At 44.8% G+C, this 20,140-nt stretch overlaps 1 protein-coding gene across 4 annotated transcripts in view; it reads left to right on the top strand.

Annotated features, from left to right (window-relative positions):
* The first annotated feature begins 8,951 nt into the window (after positions 1 to 8,951).
* Positions 8,952 to 20,140, top strand: part of ZMIZ1 (zinc finger MIZ-type containing 1) — a 424,473-nt gene continuing 413,284 nt past the window's right edge. For 2 of the 4 annotated variants that reach the window (XM_074296726.1, XM_074296720.1), the window contains exon 1: positions 8,952 to 9,441. The gene's annotated coding sequence lies outside the window, so the exon portion shown is untranslated. Of the gene's footprint in view, positions 9,442 to 11,212; positions 11,394 to 20,140 lie in introns of those variants that run through there. The other 2 variants (XM_074296721.1, XM_074296722.1) reach the window with 2 other exon arrangements.

Genomic DNA, 20,140 nt, shown 5'->3' with positions numbered 1-20,140 from the left:
TGTATATCACATGTTATGCTAAGCTTTGGAGATGCAAACACAAGCAAGACAGTCTCTAGTCTTAAGAAGTTTACATTCTAATAGGAGAAGGCAAAACATAAAGAGAAATTGGAAGCAGCATGAGGAAGCCCTCAAGGAAGTAAAGAAGTCTGGAGAGTGAATCAAGTTGGGAGCAAAGGAAACATAGTTGGGGCATCTCATGAAATAGTGGTTCTGCTTAGAGAGACTTATCAATCAGAAGAATAATACCCAGGACAGATATGGGAGTTTTAATTGAAATGTAAAGTCTTTAACCTGATCCATTGGGGTATTTGTGTATATGCCAACTATGTTAGGTACTAGGGATAGAAAGACAGCAAATTAAATCATCCATGCTCTCAGGGAAGAAATAGATGATTTCCAAAAAAAAACCATGGAAAGGTTCTTTGAACTCATGCAGACTAAAAATAGCAGAAGTTCTTAAAGCAAATATACATAATCAAATTCTCCAAACGGCTTTAAACAAATACATATGCATTAACTATACATGTAATGTATATGTGTTCATATTTATGCATTATATGTGCAAATATATATGTATGCATATGTGGATGCATTTTTTCATCCTGTACTCTAAATTGATCTCTTTTTTTGTAATCGATGACATGTGTCATTATAGGTCTTCTAGAATCATAAATGTTCATTTAAATCTTCCTTAGTTTAGAAAAATGCTCAAAATTGTTTATTTTTATCATATTGATCATTGTAAAATTAGTTTGCTAATAAATTTCTGATTTGAACTCGGGGCTTCCTAACTTCCAGCCTAGATTCTATCTCCCAGATCCCCAGTTATAATAAGGACATTTTGACTGAACTAAAGAATGTGAGAAAAAAAATGTATAATAATTCTGGAAAAGTAAGTTGGAGTCAATCAATCAACATGCATTTGTTAAGTGTTCATGATAGTCTAGGAATATAAAGAGGGGCAGCTAGGTGGTGCAATGGATAGAGCGCCAATCCTGAAGTCAGGAGGACCTGAGTTCAAATTTGATCTCAGACACTTAACACTTCCTGGCAGTGTGACCCTAGGTAAGTCACTTAACCCCAATTGCCTCAAAAAAAAAAAAAAAAAAAAAAGGAATATAAAGAAAAGTAAAAACTCATTACTTGACCTCATGAAGCTTAAATTGTAAAGGAGTTGAGTCAACATGTAAATAACCTTGAATATTCAAAGAATATTCAGGATAAATGAAGGGAATGTTAAAGGGGGGGGGGGTTAGGGTGTGGTGGAAAGACTTCCTACTAAAGTTTAAAGGAAGCCAGGAAAGCTAAAAGTTGGAGAGGAGGACAGTATTCTGGGGGACAACCAGTGCCCCCCAAACATGGAGTCTGAAAATAGATTGTCATAGCTAAAGAGAGTTCATAGATAGGAATGAAGTATAGGAATACTGGTAAGAATAAAGATGGGAAAGGAGGGTTGTGTTAGGAAAAGTTTTAAGTGCTAAGCAGAGCATTTTCTATTTAATGCTGGAAATAACAAGGTGCCTCAGGAACTCAGAGACTGGGGGAAGGGTGGATGTGTGTGGGGATTGAGATGATCAGATTTGAACTTTAGCAAAATCATATTGACAGATAAGTGGAGAATAGATTGGAGGTGGAAAGATTTGAAGCCAAAGGATGCCGAATTAAAAGAAGTGAAAAGGGCCTATGCAAGGAGAGTACTGGTATGAGTGGAGAAGAATGGAATATGAAAGATGCTGCAAAATGAAAAAACAATGACATCTGACATCAGACTGGATATGTAGAATGAGTCTGAGTGAGACACTTGAGGATAACACCAAAGTTGCAAGTCTGCATGAGTGAGAGGATGCATAGTTCTTCCAACTCTCAAAGCAAAGAAAGGATCCGAAGGCAAAAATAACAAGTTAGGCTTTCTACATGTTGGCTTTGAGATGACTATGGGACATCCAGTTCAAGATATCTGAAAAATGGTATATGTATCCTATGGAAATATTATTGTTCTATAAGAAACGATCAGCAGGATGATTTCAGAGAGATTTGGAGAAACTTGCATGAATTGATGCTAATTGAGATGAGCAGAACTGGGAGATCATTGGACAAGACAACAGCAAGATTATATGATGATCAAATCAGATGGATGTGGCTCTCTTCAACAATGAGATGATTCAAACCAGTTCCAATGGTCTTGTGATCAAAAGAGCCATCTACACCTAGAGAGAGGATTGTGGGAACTGAGTGTGGTTCACAACATAGCATTCTCATTCTTTTTGTTGTTGTTTGCTTGCATTTTATTTTCTTCATTTTTTTTTTTTTTTGGTTTGATTTGATTTTTTCTTGCACAGCAAGATAATCGTATAAATATGTATGCATATATTGGATTTAACATATATTTCTACCATGTTTAACAAACATTGAACTACTTCCCGTCTAGAGGGGGGCAGTGGGAGAAAGGGGGGGAAACTGGAGCACAAGGTTTTACAAGGGCTAATGTTGCAGAATTATCCATGCATATGTTTTGAAAAATAAAAAGCTTTAATAGAAAAAAAAAGAAAGATTCTGAAAAAAATGCAAAAATATTGCTCCAAACCAAATTAAATCAACCAGACATTGAAAGAAAAAAAAAAAAAAAAGATATCTGAAAGCTATTTGGCGATATTGCTCAGGAGAGGGATTAGTGCTGGATATGTGCATATGGGAATAATCTGCATGGTGATATGTGGTGAAATAATTCATGGGAGTTAGTGAGCTCTCCAAACAAAATAACATAGAAAGAAAAAAAAAGGGGCACAGAATGGAACTTTTGGGAATATCCATGGTTAGTGGGAATCTCCTGTATGAAGATTGGATAAAATAGGGAAAAAAATAGGAAAGACTTTAATACTAAATAGAGAAATCTATATTTTGTTCTAGAGGTAATAGAGAACCACCAGAGTTTATTGAGAAGGGGAAGGCCAGGATCATAATTCTAATTTAGAAAAATAATTTTGATCACTCACTGTGTAGAGAATGGATTGGATAGGGGAGAGGTTTGAAGAAGCAATGACAATTAAGGGGATATTGGAAGGTCCATTGAGGGTTGATGGAAGTTGTAGACATTGCTTAATCCTTTAGCTGAATCTTTGATTTTATAATCTCCCTGTTTGACATATTCTTTTCCTTACTTTTTGCCTCTTTTTGTATCCTCTTTGTGCCCCATTCTGGTTCAGTCAGCCCAAACTCCAGCTATGAGCAAGGCTATCCTCCATATATCTTCCTCAAGGCCTTTTACCTCCAGAGAACAGAGAAACTATTGCCTTTCCTTCATTTCTACTTTCCCATGCTAGTTGGCAACATGCTTACAGCTCTTGTCTTTTTTAGCCTCCAAGTAGATCACCATTAACATTTTATTCCTCAGTGATTCTTTGCCTCTCTTTGAGACTAAGTCCATATTCATCTGAGTAGGAGAGGGCAGTAGATGACCTTTTTCTAAATCAATGAGAATCGACTATACTTGGGTACCACAGTAAATTGGTACCAGGAGGGCTCTGGAAAGGACAGAGGAGTAGTTGCCACTCCTACTCTGCCACCATCTATTTGTACTGTGGATTAGATAAATATAAACCCCAATTCTAATTTGTCTTAGTTTCCTATAGATATTGAAAGGAGTCAAGTCATCCAGGAAAAGATAGCTACCCTCTCTGATATTCCTAATTCAATGTCAAGACTGGGTTCTTCTTTATTTTGGGAACAAAGGGAGGGGTTTGGGGTCAGGGTATTGAATATTAGAAAGAGTAAACAGTTCAGGGAAGGCTGCCTGGAAGAGGTAAGCTACAAACTTCACATATCTCTGTCTAGCCTGAACAACTACTTATTCCAATATGTCTAACCTTCTTCCTCCACTGAACTCAACCAAAGACCAAATCCCCCATCAGACCCAGAAAGAACCCTGTCCCTCTATCTAGGGAATCAATCCACCCCCAAGCATTTATTAAGTACTGACATGTGCCAGGTACCAGCAAGCTATTGCTTTTCTTGTCTTTATTTCCATAATCCAGCCAGAAGTTTATCCATATAATTCTTTTCCCTCCTTTATTCTAAAGGAGTCTTGGAGACCCTGTTACTGCCTTCCTCCTAAAGCAGTCCCTGTCTGGTCTCCCCCTGGGAGCCACCCATTTTGTACAGCTACCTCTTTCCCTGAGATGATAGCTCCTGAGAAAGGGGAAATTAATTGCAAATAAATCTGCTATTAAGGTATGATGCTAATGACATGGAATCTAGGCTCTGGCAAAGAAAGGACTGCCCAGCACCCGTGTCAGCATCAGTTACTTGGAAGGCTGGGCTTATTCAACCCACGTTTTCATAATGGGCACTGAAGGCAGGCTCTGGAGTGGGGTGATTTATGGTGCTGCATTGACTGAACGGAATCTATCTTTTACCTCTGTGGCTGGGGAAAATGAAAGAAGTTTCCACAAGCCCATCTTTTTCAGAACACAGATACCTCAAGTAGGAACACAACTGACAAATTTGGGGAAAGGAAACAGGATCATGCAGAGGATATTTCAAATGTCAACTATGGCACAGGTTAGGGCCTGGCTGGGGATGAAGGAGAAGAAGATATCATTTGACTAGCATGAGATTGTGCAAAATAGAGTTGGCCACAGGCTGAAGAATTGCCTAAGCACAGCCCTTGTGGAAAACCCAGCTAGATGCCCCAAGTAAACCAGACAAGGATTTAAGGAAATGATTAAAAAAAAAAAAAAAAAAAAAAAGGCAATGGATGACCATCTCTCCATTACTGATACGGTTGGGATCTGTGCTAGTGTGCCTGTTTATAATATGATTTGACCTTAAGCAAATCACTTGCAAGGGTGGGGTGACATGTAACATAAGCTGTCATTTAACCCCTTTGAGACAGTTACCTAAACTGAAAAATGAGACTAATATACCACCCAGAGTTTTTTGTGAGAAAATGAGAAAATCTAAATGAAGTGCTTTGTAAATTGTAAGCCCCTAAAGAAATGCTCCCTATCCTACCTCTGGTAGGAAGAGATAATAATAATAGCTAATATTTATGTAGCTCTTACTCTGGGTCAAGGACTGTTAAATGGTTTACAATTATTATCTCATTTGATCCTCACAATGAGAGTAGGTGACTTTCATTTTACCGGGGAAGAAATTGAGGGGCAAAAAAATGAAGGCTCACCCAGCAAGTGTCTGAGGCTGCACTTGGTTCACTCTGTCCACTCTGCCACCTAGCTGCCTCTACGGATCATCAAGATAGAGCTAAAATGCGGGACCTTCAGAGGTCCTAGTTCCATTTTCTCCACTGTACAGATGAGGAAACTGAGTAATTTTCTCATTGTCATATTAAATAATTGTTAAAGGTAAATTTTGAATCCAGAGCCTCTGATTCAAGAGTCACTATATACCATGTCTCATGCTCAGGACTTGGATTAATTTAGGAATAGAGAAAAGGAAGAATTGCCAGAATCCAGAATGCCACTTGTGATGAGGTGAGGCAGGTGACGACTTTTTGCAAAAGAGGTGTTCTTAAAGGGCTCCAAGTAAACTGAATTTTCTCTAACCACGAAGATAATCCAGGAAATAGTTTGACTATTTTTTATTCATACTCTAGGGGTAATCTCTCTCTTGCCCCCTCTGAGATTGGGAAGAGCAAATGTGATCCTAAAAGCAAAGTGCTTTTTAAAACTAAAAGCGCTCCGTAATGTAAGCTATTATTATTATAGCCTATTTTCTTTCAAAAGAAAACCTTTTTATGGACATTCAATGACTATTCAGTAATGCTAATGAGAAAGAACTCCACCCCTATAAATAAAATAACCCATGGAATATGAAGCACAATAACCAGCTCCTTCCCATGTTTTCAGATGTCGCACTTACCTCCACCTATTTAAAAACTCAGATTTCTGAGTTTGAAAATTCCCAGAGTGCTCCAGTATAGTCAATGGAGCGAATTTATATCTATCAGGAGGAAAAGTACTTCTTTCTACTTGTCTCTTGTTGCCTCAGTTTCCCCACCTGAAAAGGTCACCTCTCTCTCTCATGGTGAGACATAACAAAGTCTTATATTTTGCAGAGCTCGTGCTTTTCACAATAACTTCCCACAGCCTCGTTTGTACAAAGGACAGGCATTCCTATTCGTAGGTGAAAAAATAAAAATAAAAGGAGTTTAAATGGCTCTGGCTCAATGGCAAAGCTGGGACTGGAACTCAGATCTACCTGACTCCCGCCCCAGACTCTTTTGATTGCACCACACCGCCTCCCGACGTTGGCCAGCCTCAACAGCAATCATTGGACGGCGTCCAAATGTTCAGGAATTCAGCATTTTAATGGGTCCACGGTAGGGTTAAAGTTTGGGTTACGGTTGCCTTAAGGTTTAATTTAGAGATCAGAACACATCTGTTCCTAGGATCATTTCGGTTCTTAAGCCACTAGCTTGGATCATTGTCCAGGTCTACATTGGCCATTTTTGACTCGGACCAGCACGGAGAGAGCGCATCCCGGTGTTCATTTCGGCGTCCCTGTGTACGTGCGCTCACACATACTTGTCCCCTTCTTCCATAAGCGTACTTGTGTCCCTCTTTTAAAAATCAGGATGGAGGGTCTGGAGACCTCACTCCGGTAGGGGCTACCGTATCCTCACTGGGCAGTGAGTTTTCCGGGGTTCTCACCACTCCTCCCGCACCCCCCCCGGACAAATATACCCCTTCCCCGCGCGGCCACCCTCTCGGGACGTTCAGCATTGGGGCAATTTCCCTCCCGGGGCGCGTTTTTGGGGTCTGTGGGTCTCTCCACGGGGTCTGTGTCTCTGCCCCTAGTAGAGTCATTGTTCCCCAACCTCCCTCCGCCCCTTCCCCTGGCTTCTTCTTTGCCCCTCTGCCTCTCCCCGCCCCTGGTGCCCAGTCCGGTGCATCCAGGGTCTCCGCCTCCCTCCTTGACCAGCACAGGGCTCTGCTGGGCTCCCCAGGGCTGAGCTCCCGCTCCCTCTCTACCCAACTTGTCTTTGTTATTCTGAGCTCCCCTCCTCTCTTTGCCTTCTGACACAGCGGCGGCGGCGGCCGTCTGCAAAACCCGGAATGCGGATTCATCCTGTCACACCTGGACCGGACTGTCCCCTAGCCCCCGCCTTTAAGAACCCACCTCCCGCTCCCCAGTCTTGCATTCTCCCCTCACCTCTTCACCACTCCCCACCCCATTCTGGCTAAGTAGCCCGGGTTGCGGCTACCGGACTTGAAACAGTCAGTGTTGATTGGGGAAGGGTCTTGTTGTAAATACCTAAGGAGATAAAAACGTTAAGAAGGGGCAGAAATTAGGGGAAGGTCTGTATGGGGAAATATGTGGTGTGTACGTGTGTGTCTTCTGGGTGGGGACTGGCCGGAAAAAGTTTTGTGGGGGTAGGGGCCCCTGGAGTGAGGAATGCAGGTGTGCGTGTTTGGAACGAATGTTTGGGGGATCCACTGCTCATTCCCCTCTCTGCCTCTGGCTTGGGGAGTGAATAACAAACGAGGAAATCGGGGGTCGCTCCGAGGGCCCCCCAACACTGCAGCCAGTGACCTCGGAGTCAAAGACCTCGAAATCTGTAGATTTGGGGTCCGGGTAGCCCGCTGTGTCTGAGACCGCCCCCATCCCAAGAGTCTCCGCCCCCCCCTACATCTCCCTCCCCCCACCCCCAGCTCGGCCCGCTCTGGGGGAGGGCGCTGCCGTCCCCAGGGCCCTCTTAATTGTCCAATCGAGGGAGCCGAGTTGGAAGCGGAATGAATATATTAGTCTTATTAACCACTCATAAAATAGAGATTATTATCCCAGGGAGGGGCGGAGCCGAGATGAGCGTAGTGGGGTGTCCCTGCCGGGTGGGTGTGTGGGTGTGTTTGGGGCTCTACCCGCCCAGTCCTGAGGAGCTCAAGTTCTTAATTCCACTTCCCCGCCCGGGTCTCCTCTTATTGTCCTCCCTATAAATACCGAGGGGAGGGAGGCTGGGGGGGGGGGGGACTAATTCAGGGGTCATATTAGAACTCTTCCCTGCTCCACTCCATCCGTCCACTCAATTTTAGGATACGGCCCCCTAAGTCCGAGTAGCATTTATTCCTTGTCGTCTCCTCCGCGTCTCCGGTACAGCCCAAGGGGAATGGGATGGGAAGAAATAACCCGAAGGTGGCAAACTGGGGGAGCAGCGGAATTACCCCAAACAGTTGTCTCCAAAGAGCCGCACTATCTCGATGCTTAGCTCCAGGATAGGGAAGACACTATTCTAAGCCTCCCCTATAACCCCCCGCCCCAATGCTCCATGCTCCCCCTCTCAGTTCCTGCCCTCTTTGTCCACTCAGAGCCTGGGGACCCGGGGAGGGGGCGAAGTGGGGACGTGTGGCGAAGACGGGACGGCTCGGAGAAGCGAGCTTTTGACACTCCTTTCATTCCCTCGCAATAACAATTCAAAAGGTCGGAAATTCTCATTCTCAGTTTTCATCCTAGAGGATTTTGGTTATGTATACAGTAATCTATATGGCTTTGTATACACACAGAGAGCCCCCGAAGGGGCGGGGAGCAGATAGTACTCCGGGTGCTGCGTATTTGTATGGGGAGGGGGGGAGAAAGAGGGGAAGGTAGCTTCTGTCTTCCTTTTTTTTTTTTTTTTTTTTTTTTTAAGTCCTTATCTCCCACTCCAATTTGCACGATTTTTCTCTTCCTCTCCCCCTAAACTTGCAGAGTAAAAAAAAAAAAAAAAAAAAAAAAAAAAAAGAAGCAAGTCCGGGTGGGGAGAAGGTGTGTGTGTATTGGGGTGTATGTGTTTTCCTCTTGGGGGGGGGGAGAGAAAGAAAAAGAGGGAAGGAAGAGGAAAAGTGGCATCCCTGGCTGAGAAGAGGAGGAGGAAGAGGAGGAGGAGACGCGCTCCCTTTCAGATAGAAATCTAGGACAGCTTTTGCCGGCAGCCGGCAGTGAGCGGGGCCCTTTGGAAATAGAATAGCCAATGTAATTTGACACTTCAACTTGCTCTGCTTCAGGCTAGTTGATTCACTTACTCACCCACTAACGCCGAGTTCCTTTTCACTGTCTGTGGACATTAAAAAAAAAGGGGGGGGGGAGCGAGAGCGAGAGAGCAAAGGAGAGAGCGAGCGAGCAGAGAAATAAAGCTCGAATCCAGTCGTAATTCTGATTTCTCTACCCCCCCTTTTTTTCCTCCCGCTCTCCCTCCCTCTCTCTACCACCAACCGCACAGATCTCCCCCGCCCTCCCCCTCCCCAAAATCCATTGGGGGAGAAAAGGAAAGGAGAAAAAGAGGGAGAGAGAGACGAGCGAGAGAGAGCGAAAAGGATTTTGCCCGTGTGTCCTTCCTCCTTTCCTGATTTCTCTTGCTGCTGCTGCCGCCGCTGCTGCCGCTGCCGGTGTTGCCGCTGCTGCCGCTGCCGCCGCTGCGTGCGGCCCCGGCTCCTCGCTAAGCGGTGGGTAAGTTTGCCGTCCTTCTCCTGGGGCTGGTGCTGGGGCTGGGGCCGGAGCCGGAGCCCGAGCCGGAGGGAGGGAAGCCGGGGGCGGACACAATGGATCGGGGCCCCCCACTCTCGGAGTAACCCCCCACCCCCGGAGCAGCGTGGAGTCGTGGATTAGGCAGACTCGTGCTGGTCCCCGTAATTGTGATTGTTTTCGTAGGATCGTGCGTTTCCTTTTTCTTCTCTCTTGCAAAGACTTAGGACTGGAAACCTCCGTGTGGAGGCTGAGGGTTTGTTTTGTGCTGTGTACGTGTGTTGCTTTTTCCTCCCTTGCTGAAGGGGCTGGAGATAGAGGTGGGCAGGAGGGTCAGTTAGTGCTGGAGGCTACAGGGAGCCAGCCTGGGTGCTCAGGCTCTCGGGAGCGGGGAGCGGAGGGAGCCGGGGCTCCTGCTTACGATTTATGTGAGTCTGTGTATCTGTCTGGGGGTAAAGAAACCATGCCTTTCTCCCAGCGTGGCTATCCGCGCTCCCTCTCCGTGGTGTGAGGGGCCGAGAGAGCGCAGGCTTTGCTCCGAGGCTGGAGAATGTGGGGGATATCGCCGTAAGCCTTCTTTCCGGTGGGCGTTAAGTTTTTTTTGTGTGTATGCGTGTGTAATTGTTGTTGTTACTTAGTATGTTTGTGGCTTTTGGAAGGGGCAGCCAGGAAAACACAATGTTGCAATGCTTAAGGTGTGTGTGTGTATGTGTGAGAGTGTGTGTGTGTGTATGTGTGTGTGTGTGTGTGTGTGTGTGTGTGTGTGTGTGTGAGTGTGAGTGTATGTGAGTGTGTGCGCGCGCCGTGGCCGGTAGCCGGGAACTCCTTAAAAACAAAAGGAGGTTTAAACCTCGACCGGGGGACGCCGCCGTCTGCCTGCTGGGCTGCCCCAGCCGGGAGAGAGAGAAGCCTGCCGCTTGGGAAGGAGCATTTCTCTGTGTGTGTATGTCCACAAGCTAAAGTGATCCGTCGCCTCCAGTTCCTTTCTCTGTGTCTTTGCCTGTCCCCGCTGGAGTGGCGGGTGGGTGGCAGAGATTGCAGGGGCTGGGCGCGGGGGGCTCCGGGGAACGGCTGGGAAGCGGGCTTTGGTGTTCCTTGTGTTTGGGGCCGACGGGGGAAACCCTGGAAAGTGGGGTTTTCTCTTTTTCCTTCGCCTTCCCCCTCTTCTCCCCAGCTGGAGAAAAAAGCAGGCTAAGCCAGCGCGCTCTCCCCCTCTCCGGTGTACATCTGTCCAGGAAGCCAGGGGAGGGGTAAAAGGGGGGCTGTGATGGAGGGAAAATAAAACCACATAGAAACAGCGGCAGAAGCGGGATCAGTGAGTGTGTGTGTGTGTGTGTGTGTGTGTGTGTGTGTGTGTGTGTGTGTGTGTGTGGAGGGGGAGCGCTGTGAGGGGGGTGGTAGGTGGTGGCATTGTGAAGGCGGGGTGGGGGGCGGGAGAGGAGGGGACCGTTTTTACGGGAGGCTGAGCTGCAGCCGCCCAAAAGGGCGAGAGCTTCAGACCCCGGGTTTAAAAGACACTCCAAGAATGTAAACAACTGGAGAAAGGAGTGCGTGCGTGAGGCCCGGAGAGCTCCTCTCCTGCACCCCGGCTTCCCCCTTCCCCGGGGAGAGACACGGAGAGCCAGCGAGCTCCGGGGCCCGGCAAGTTAGAGTTGTGCTCCGCGCGCTGGGAGCTTCAAACTTTCCCTTTGCGCCCCGCACGTCCCCCTCCCCCCACCTCAGCGCTCCCCAAGTGGGTGGCAAGAACCCCTCCGGGAGGGCGCGCCTCCGAGGTGGAAGGGGTCCCTGAGCTGGACTAGCGGTTGTCTGCGGGATGGCCGCAGAGTTCGGTCCCGCTGAGCCCTGAGAAGGAGCTGAAGGCGGGGAGTGGAGGGGAGAGCCCGGCTCGGGACTCCCTTCTCGGGGTCCCGGACCAACTTCTTCGGGTGTCCCAATGGGTAGGTGAATAACCCCCGAGCCACCATCGGCCAACGTTTGGGTGGCTTAGAGTGCCCGAAGAGTGGGTTTTTGCTGGAGCAGGTCTGGGTGCAGGCTGTCCCCTCCCTCTTTCCCTCCCTTCTTCCCTCCTCCTCCTCTTCCTCCTCCTCCTCTTCCCCCTCCTTCTCCTTCCCCCCTCCTCCTCCTTCCCCCTCCCCTTTCTCTCCTTTACTCTGACTGCTTTCTCAATGCACTGACGAGAGGGAGGAAGATTTAAGTTGGCAACCTAAACAAATGTTGTCTCAAAGGTTCCTTGAGAGCGAGTTGGAAAGGAGTGGGGGTTGGGGGGGGGAAGAGACTGGGCTAGAAGGATCCAGAGGAGTCAGAAGGGTGCCTCTTTCCTTTTCAGATGAGAAAGCCATTTTAGAGACCACCACTAACAATCCCCCCTCCCCAAACTGTGTGCATCAGAAGGAATGGTGCCTTATAAAATTTAAAAGGGCAGCAGCCCATTAAGGCGATGGCCTGGCGCCTGGCTCCAGGAGCTTCTCGAGCTGCCTGCCTTTCACTGCCAAGGGCTTTTTAAGGGATTTTCTTGAGCAACAGTTTCTCCTAGTTGCAATATGGGATCCTGGCCTTGTAAACGACAGGATTTAATGATGCTGTCTCCTCTTCCTTCTCCTTCTCTCTGGGTTCGGGGAGTCAGTCACCCTGCACAGGAAGGGAGTCCAGTACTGCCCTCAGAGTTTATTTATTTAAAAAAAAAAAAAGAAAAAAAAAAGGTGTGTCTATATGTGTGTGTTAAAGTATAGATCAAATGTACTGGAGCTGAGAGGAGTAATTAGTTTGTTTTAATGGCTGTGAATTGTAACTTTTACTCTTTGGCATTTGCCCTTGGAAAGTTCAAAACTTGCCCTAACATACTAATAAGTGGGGAAAGTTGGGAGGAAGGATCAAAACCCCAGAGCTTTAGCCTTTTCTTGGCTGCCTTTTTGCTGGGGAGGAGACAAGCATTTATTGAACTGATACAGAGAGTGAGATTCCCAGTGGCTCCCCCTACCCTATCCCACCCCACCCCACTCCTGGGGCTTTTGATTGAGAGAAATTTACTGTGCCATCAATCTCCCCATAGTGAGGCCTGATTCAGGTTTATGAATGCCAGAAGACTTGCCTGACCTTTTTCTCTTTAACTTGAGGATGTTGAAACACCAGCATCAAACAAAAGACACATTGAAAGCAAGGTCTGCAACGGAGCACGTGTGACTTTGAGGCTGGTGGAAGGCATTTGGAGATAGGGTTTGCCTCTGAGTGTTTTTTTTTGCTTTTTCCCCTCCTCCCCTAAGGAAGGAGTACAGCATTTAGCTCTGGGAGTCACAAGGCTGTAGAAAGTTGTTTCGAGAGCAAATCTTAAAGTTGAGATAGATTCCTGCAATTCAATTGGGGTCAGAGTTTTGAGAGGATTTTTTTTTAATTTCTTTTTTTTCCCCCTGCCAAAACATTTTAAGATGGATGGGTTTTTGAAGCTGTTGATACATAGCTCATTCAATCAGAAGAATTAAGTGTAACAAATTCATTCAGATTTAGGGGGAACTTCTCCTTGTAGAAAAAGTAGTTTGTAAGATTTAAGGAAGAAAAAAAAAAGGATTGGACCTTATGGTTTTATTTATTGTATCAGCATAAGCCAAAGCGTTCTGCAGGGTGACAAAACTGAATTCATTTTACTTTTTAAACTAAACACAGCCATGATCTATCAGAACATCTCTTTCCCCTGCTTGTCCCAGGAAAGAAGCATTAGGGTGGAGAGATTGTGCACTGTTGACATTACTGGTGACCCGTGGATCCTTTACTCATTTAGGATAATAACAGGGAGAAGGAAAGCAGTACAATTCACAGTTGAGAAGAACTAAAAACTTCAATTTTTCCCCCAAATTGGCAGAAAGAGAAGGGAAATTTGAAACTCATTATTCTCCCCTCTTATCTTGCATGAGATTAATATGACATTGTAAATCCTAAATCCTTTGGCCTTAATGGCCAGACTGACTGACACTGGCCATGGCCCCATCTAGCAGCTTAATAAGATGTCGGTTCCTGAAGCAGCTCAGGGAGACCAGCCCAGAAGTTTATCACAGGAAACTTCTTTTAAAAAACAAAACAAAACAAAACAACCCTTTTGAGAATGACAAAGATGGGCCTCCCAGAGAAGGAGTGTGTCATCTATGTTTCCATTCATAACTTTTTTTTTTTTTTAATTTTTGTGAAGGCCCTCCCCCTTCCCTAGCCCCCATCTTTATGAGGTTCTCAAGGTTGCAAAGCCACAACAGAACCTGTGTGTGCTAATTACCAACATGATGCTGTGGCCTTGCCTAATAGGTTTGACCTCTTGGCAAGATGGGTTTGCTTCCGTGCACACAGTGTTCCTGACTACTCTTTGTCTCCCCGGGAAGCCACTGGGAAATCTTCTACCCTTCTCAGCTAGGGGGAAGGGAAAAGACTTAGCCATAGAATCGTATTTAATTAGGGTCTGCTGGCCTTTAATTGTGTGCTTGAGCCATTTCTTGGTGTTCTTGGAGAAATCCTTTGGTCCAGGCTCTGCCCTCAGGGGGTTTACTGTTGTGCTGGAGGTGAGAAAACTTTCTTAAAGGCATTAAGCAAGCAAACAAAAAAGGCCTTTAAGAAGGTGAAGTGTCAGGATTTTAGAACTGGAATGTCTTGTGGCATCTTGTCTAACCTCCCCTTTTTTAGAGGTAAGAAAGCTGAGACAGACAGATTTGTCCAAAGTCAAGTTAGTTAATGCAGAAGCTAGTATTTGCACCCAAGTTGGTGGTTGTTGTTGAATTGTTTCCAGCTCTTCGTGATCCCATTTGGGATTTTCTTGGCAGAGATATTGGAGTGGTTTGCTTTTTCCTTTTCCAGTTCATTTTTACAGATGAGGAAACTGAGGCATCTGAGACAAGTTCTGAAATCAGATCTTTCAGACTCCAAGCCCCAGGTTCTACCCACTCATGCTGTGTACCACCTAGTTGCCCAGTTTTGCCTCTAAATCCATTGCTTTTCCCACTACAACCTACTGCTGCCCCCAGTGTCATAACATGACAACAAATGACACAGATTACAGGAAGACATAATAAATTTGAAGAGAATTGAGGCAAGAATCTTGGACAAAGAGTCATGGATCTGAGTCTTAATTCTGGGGTGGGTCATTCACTTAACCACAGTGAGTTTTACTTTTCTCATCTGTTGAATGGAGCTAACATCACATAGATTTCATGAGAGTCAAATGAAACAATGTTTGCTAATGTTTTAGAAGTATGAAAATCTGTCTTTTTGGAGTATAGAAGTACAACTTTGGGGGTGCGATTGGTCTGCTGCCCAGATCAGTAGCACAAGAGGTTTTGCCAGCTGGCTGCTGTGATAAACATGTCCAGGGAGTGTCCCCACTGGTGTGAAGGATGTGTTAGGGATCTGGAAGGCCCTTCCTCACCCTCAACACACAGGCAGGATATCAGGGGGTCTGTAAGTCACTTCATCTAGCAATCTGCTAGATTCTGCATAATTCTGCAGGAAAGACTACAGTTTAAAGGTTGTCCCTTTCCTCCCAGTACTCAGAGGAAACATGGTGATGCTGCTCAAACTCCCCTAATGTTATTTAGTAGGAATTAGACATGTTTCTTACTGCTGTGAAGGAGCTGTCTCCTGTCTTTGCACTTGAGATATTACTTTGAGAATGGGCACTTAGCCTGGACTCCATTGACTTTCCATGGGACATTATGATTTCATTTGTGGTTTTTGAAGAGAGGGAGAGAATGTTTTTTTTTTTTTTTTTTTTTTTTTTTCCTGAGGCTGGGGTTAAGTGACTTGCCCAGGGACACACAGCTAAGAAGTGTTAAGTGTCTGAGACCAGATTTGAACTCAGGTCTCCTGAATTCAAGGCTGGTGCTCTATCCACTGCGCCACCTAGCTGCCCCCAAATAGGACTAGTTTTGAAGGTAGAGGAAACAGATTTCATTTGCAGCTCTGCAGTTATTAGTTACTACGTGGGATGAAGACTGAACCCATGATTCTGTTGATATAGGGAAACTCCCAGATGAGGGAACTCTCTAGAACTCCAGGTTACCACTTTCTCTGCAAATTAGTCTTATTTATAGAATCTATATATATATATATATATATATAATTTTTTTTTTTTTAGGAGCACAAACCCAGTATATGAACTCAGGTCTTTATGTAGAAACTAGCTCTCACTAATTGTGTAATTATGGACAAATCACTTAATGTCATTGGACCTCAGTTTTCCCTTCTGTAAAGTGAGAGTTTTGGACTAAATGGTCTCTAAGGAACCTGCTAATTCTAAATCTGACAATCCTATATACAAGGGGCAAATGAAGGGTACAGCATGTGGTTGATGATATTAATGAAGTTGAAAAGAAAGAGGGAGTCCCTAGAGGACTCAGAGGAGAATGATAGGATCATGACACGGGCTTTGGAGTGTAGATAGGACTTGCCTATATGTCCTGTAGGATGAGGAAAGTTGGTAGAGGAAGACAGAAGGGGGGGACTCTCAGGCTAAGTACCTCTCTTGGGTCTCTGGGGGACACCACCATATTTTAATGGAACAGAGCTAGCTCTCTCAAGCTAGGACTCAGAGGCCTTCTGTGTTACTCAGCTGAGGTCCCCAGCAGCTGCTCTTCCTCTTGGTTCTAATAGTCTGCTGAGTTGTATACACTCTAAAACTCCCAATTGTGGTTTTCCATCCTTGGGAGCATGAATCTGTGGCAAGGGAGTTCTTGAAGTGGTGGGGAAAGAAACAGATGTGTTTGTAGCCAGCCTTTGGTCCCCTCAGAGAAGAGAAGGAAGTCCACAGAGCCAAGCTGGTTGCCACAGCTCAGATGGTTTCTATAGCTACAAAAAGTGACTCAGACCTTTCCCTTCTCCTAGTCTCCCATAGCAAACTCCAACGGGTTTCTGTGGGGGCTAGGGAAGGCACCCCCACAAGTTTGCTGACATACCTTATGACAAGTGCAGCTTCAGGGAAAGAGCAGGCAGCCACTGGGCTAACTGCTTATTTCGTGTATGAATATGATGAATATCTTGTAGCTGGTTCCATGGTAATGATCCTGTCAGCAATTAAGGAGAATCCTCCCTAAAGTACCCAATAGTGAGCCTCATTCACCTGTTTACATGAAAAGCAAATGCCCTGGTCTTATTGGAGGGTCAAAGGGTGAGAAGAGCTAGGTGGTACTCAGAGATCACCCAGCCTTACCCTGTCATTATACAGATGAGAAAACTGAGGCATTAAGTCTGTAAGGATGTAATGGGTCCAGGGTGGGGAGTGGGCAACTAATAACAGTACCCAGCTTTCACATCCCAGAGGGCCGCTCTTGCTATAATTAGTGAATGGCAATGTGATTGGGCCTGAGGGAAGGTCAAGGTGTCTGGGATAATTAGATTTCTTAGATTTCAGTATTCCTGAGCTAGTCTGGTGGTCTAATCCTTTTATCCTTTGCCTAGATTTGTAGTTACTCACAGAAGACTCTGGGGATAAAAAATAGGGAAACCCATATTTCTCCAGCTTGTGCAGTTAGCAGGGGGGATACAACTTTTGAAGGTGTCAGGTGAGGAAGAGGATGGAGTTTAGCCAGAATCTAGACTTTTTTTTTTTCTTCAGATCCATGGGAATCCAAAGGATCAGGGGTGCTATAACACATCTGCATTATTTGGCCTTTTTCAAGAGCTTGCCGGTTGACTTTCTGGATGCTCTTCCTGTATACTAAGTAGTATGTAGAGACCTGTTAAAGGTCTGATTTGTGTTGTTACAGGGCCAAGGATCCTTTTTGAGATCAGTGGACGTATAGAAGTGGGATGTTGGAGAGAGATTGAGCAACCTGTATGATTGAGTGAGTGTTGGGAGTGTGACTGTATGTAGTGGGGATGCAGAGAACTGCCTGGTTTATCTTCAGCTTGCTTAATCTCTAAAAGTTGTTTTTACCATGGCGCTGCCTCCCTGACTGCATTTCTGTGGCTTTCACTCCTTGGGGAGATTGGGGAATTTTTGTCTTGAGTTTCTACTCTAAGGAAAACCTGGTTTGGGGTACTGCAGCAAGAAGGGAGATAAAAGAGACCCTCTTAGCTAGGGGGGATCTCCCTAGATGTCTTCTGGTATCCCTGTCTTGAACCCTCTCTCTTAAGGGCCAATAGCCTTCCTGGGAAAGCCCAGGGCTTGGTGTGGGCAGAGCTGGGAAGTGAAGGGATCTAGATTCCTGAAAATTAGCATGAGAATAGAGGCCCAGACAAGAAGCCTCTTGTGTGTAACTCTGGGTCCTTGGGGTAATGATGTGCTGATCTTACCCTAGCCGGCCTTTCCTGCCTGGGCAGCTATATGCCTCTGCTTCAGTGGGTAGGGCATGCCAGCTGGGTGGGTCTGGGCTGACTCTAGCTGTCCTTGGAAGGTAGGAGCACATTAATTGGAGGATCTTTACCTAGGGCAGCCGGCATGATGTTTCCCCCCTCTCTACTTCAGGCCCTAGTTTCATTGCCTTTTGTGTCTTGAGAAGGCTTGTAACATGAGTGGCCCCCGTTTTTCCAAGAGGCTTTTGTTTGGCTGATTAAAACATTTATTGTGGAAAGACTTGACAAGCACTACTTGGTGCATACCAGTTCTTGGGAGGCAGGAGACCACCGTCACCTAATGATTGGCTCACCCCACAAGGTGAGCCTTATCAGTCCCTAAGGAGCTCCAAGAATCAGCTTATAACTATTCAGAAGCATTTATTAGATTAGAATTAGAATCCCGGTGCTGTAAGGATAGGCTCCAGTTGGCCACTTAGTGGCAAAGCAATATAAATATCTGCTTGTCCCTTAGCTCTGGCTCATTTATTCTCAAAGAATGTGGTTCTTTCAGGGTAATTCCCCCCAGCCCCCTTTTTATGATAGAGTGTTAGCAATGGAAGCTGTTTTAGAGAATATCACTGTAGCCTCTTTAGTTTACAGACGAGGAAACAGAAACCCTGATTGGTGAAACAGTTTGCCTAATGTAGCTAGAGAAGTGACAGAGTGACTAGAGATCTGACTTCACAATGAGGAAGGAAGACCTGCCTTAAAGGCCTCCCTCTTGTGTGAACTGCCTGTGTAACCTGGACACGCTGTACAGCTTTTCTGAAAATCAATGCTCATCTATAAAATGAGTAATTTGTACTTTGTTCTCATTGATACCTTCTAGCTCCAAATGTAAGATCCTATTTCCAGAAAATTAGAAACCAGGTCTGGCAGTCCTTCCCCTCCACTATTACTGTTCTTTCCACCTTAACAATGACAATCTTAAAACCACAATCAAAAAAAATAAATGAATACATTTTTAAAAAGTAAAATAAAAATGATAACATGCCCCATCCCATTTGTTTTTTGACTATTGAAATCTATAAGGAGAATTGTATTAATTATTTGGCTTTCAATGTCAGGAAGGTTTCCTGACCTAGAAATCACTTCTCAAAAGTCTGAACTTTTTACTAGTGGATCTGGAATCCTGTCACATTGTGTGGGAAGCTTGCTTTCTTCCAAGAACAAAAGACCCTAGAATCAGTTACAAAATTCCTATTTGACATCACATTTTCAAAGGGGGGGAACTTAAATATAATTTCAGTAAAGGGTCAATTAAAGGTGAAAAAAAATTCATAATTAAGATGCAAGTTTTCTTTGTTTTTTGCCAACCTCTCTATAATTGATGAATTTGCCCCATGCTCTCTCTATTCTTCTCACACAGAAGTTTGGAAGCTAAACTTTTTTTTCTTTTTGCAAGAGGACTGGTGAATGGTTTGCTCTTCCTCCTTTTCTAATCAAAACCCTTTTGAAGACTAACTTTGTCCTTCCCCCCCCCTTTTTATTTTTTATTTATTTTTATTTTTCCCCCCCTTTTATAACCTGCATATTTGTCCTTATCTTTATTTTGGTAAATGTTTGTTGATTAATAAACTCAAAGCCACTTCATGTGTTTAGGCCTCTTGTTATGAGGAGAAAAATCCCTTGAAGTAAAAGTTGTGTTTTTCAAGAAATCCTTTAAATTTATGTAGGGAGACACTGTTTGTACATAGTCTATGTACACTATGTGCTAATAGAAGGATTCTTCCATCATCATGTCATAGATTTGGAAGTGACCTTAAAGATTATTTAGGGTTTTTTTTTTTTTGTTTTGTTTTGTTTTGTTTTTATGGTGGTGGTGGTGGTAGTGGTGGTTGTTTTTTTTTAAGTTTTTAAGTAGATTTTTACAGCTGAGGACTTGTTTAGGGTCATACCACTAATAAGTGACTGTATCAGATTTCTAACTTGGGACCCCACACTTTAGAGTCAATATGTTTTACTCCATTGCTATTGTTCAGTTGTGTCCAACTCTTCACAATCCCTTTTGAGCTTTTCTTAGCAGAGACACTGGAGTGTTCTGCTATTTCCTTTTCTAGCTTATTTTATAGATGAGGAAACTGATCACCCAGCTTGCAAGTGTCTGAGGCTGGATTTGAACTCAGTTTTTCCTGATTCCAGAATCGGTGCTCTATCTGCTTTGTCACTTAGCTGTCCTACTTCACTTTGTACCAGGTTCTATATGTCACCTTGGAGATATCTGGTCTAATGTGCTAACCCTAACATTTTATGGTTCCATTAAAAAAAAGAGAATGACATTTTTAAAAAGTTAAATTCAGAACTTGTTTTATTTTATTTCAGACATTTAGTTTTAATGATAATGCCAAGCAGAACTTGGAAAGTACAGTCCTGGTGATGG

This window comes from Sminthopsis crassicaudata, chromosome 2 (assembly GCF_048593235.1).
Source record: "Sminthopsis crassicaudata isolate SCR6 chromosome 2, ASM4859323v1, whole genome shotgun sequence".
In the NCBI taxonomy this organism is placed as follows: domain Eukaryota; kingdom Metazoa; phylum Chordata; class Mammalia; order Dasyuromorphia; family Dasyuridae; genus Sminthopsis; species Sminthopsis crassicaudata.
This window is presented reverse-complemented; position numbering and strand designations above follow the sequence as displayed.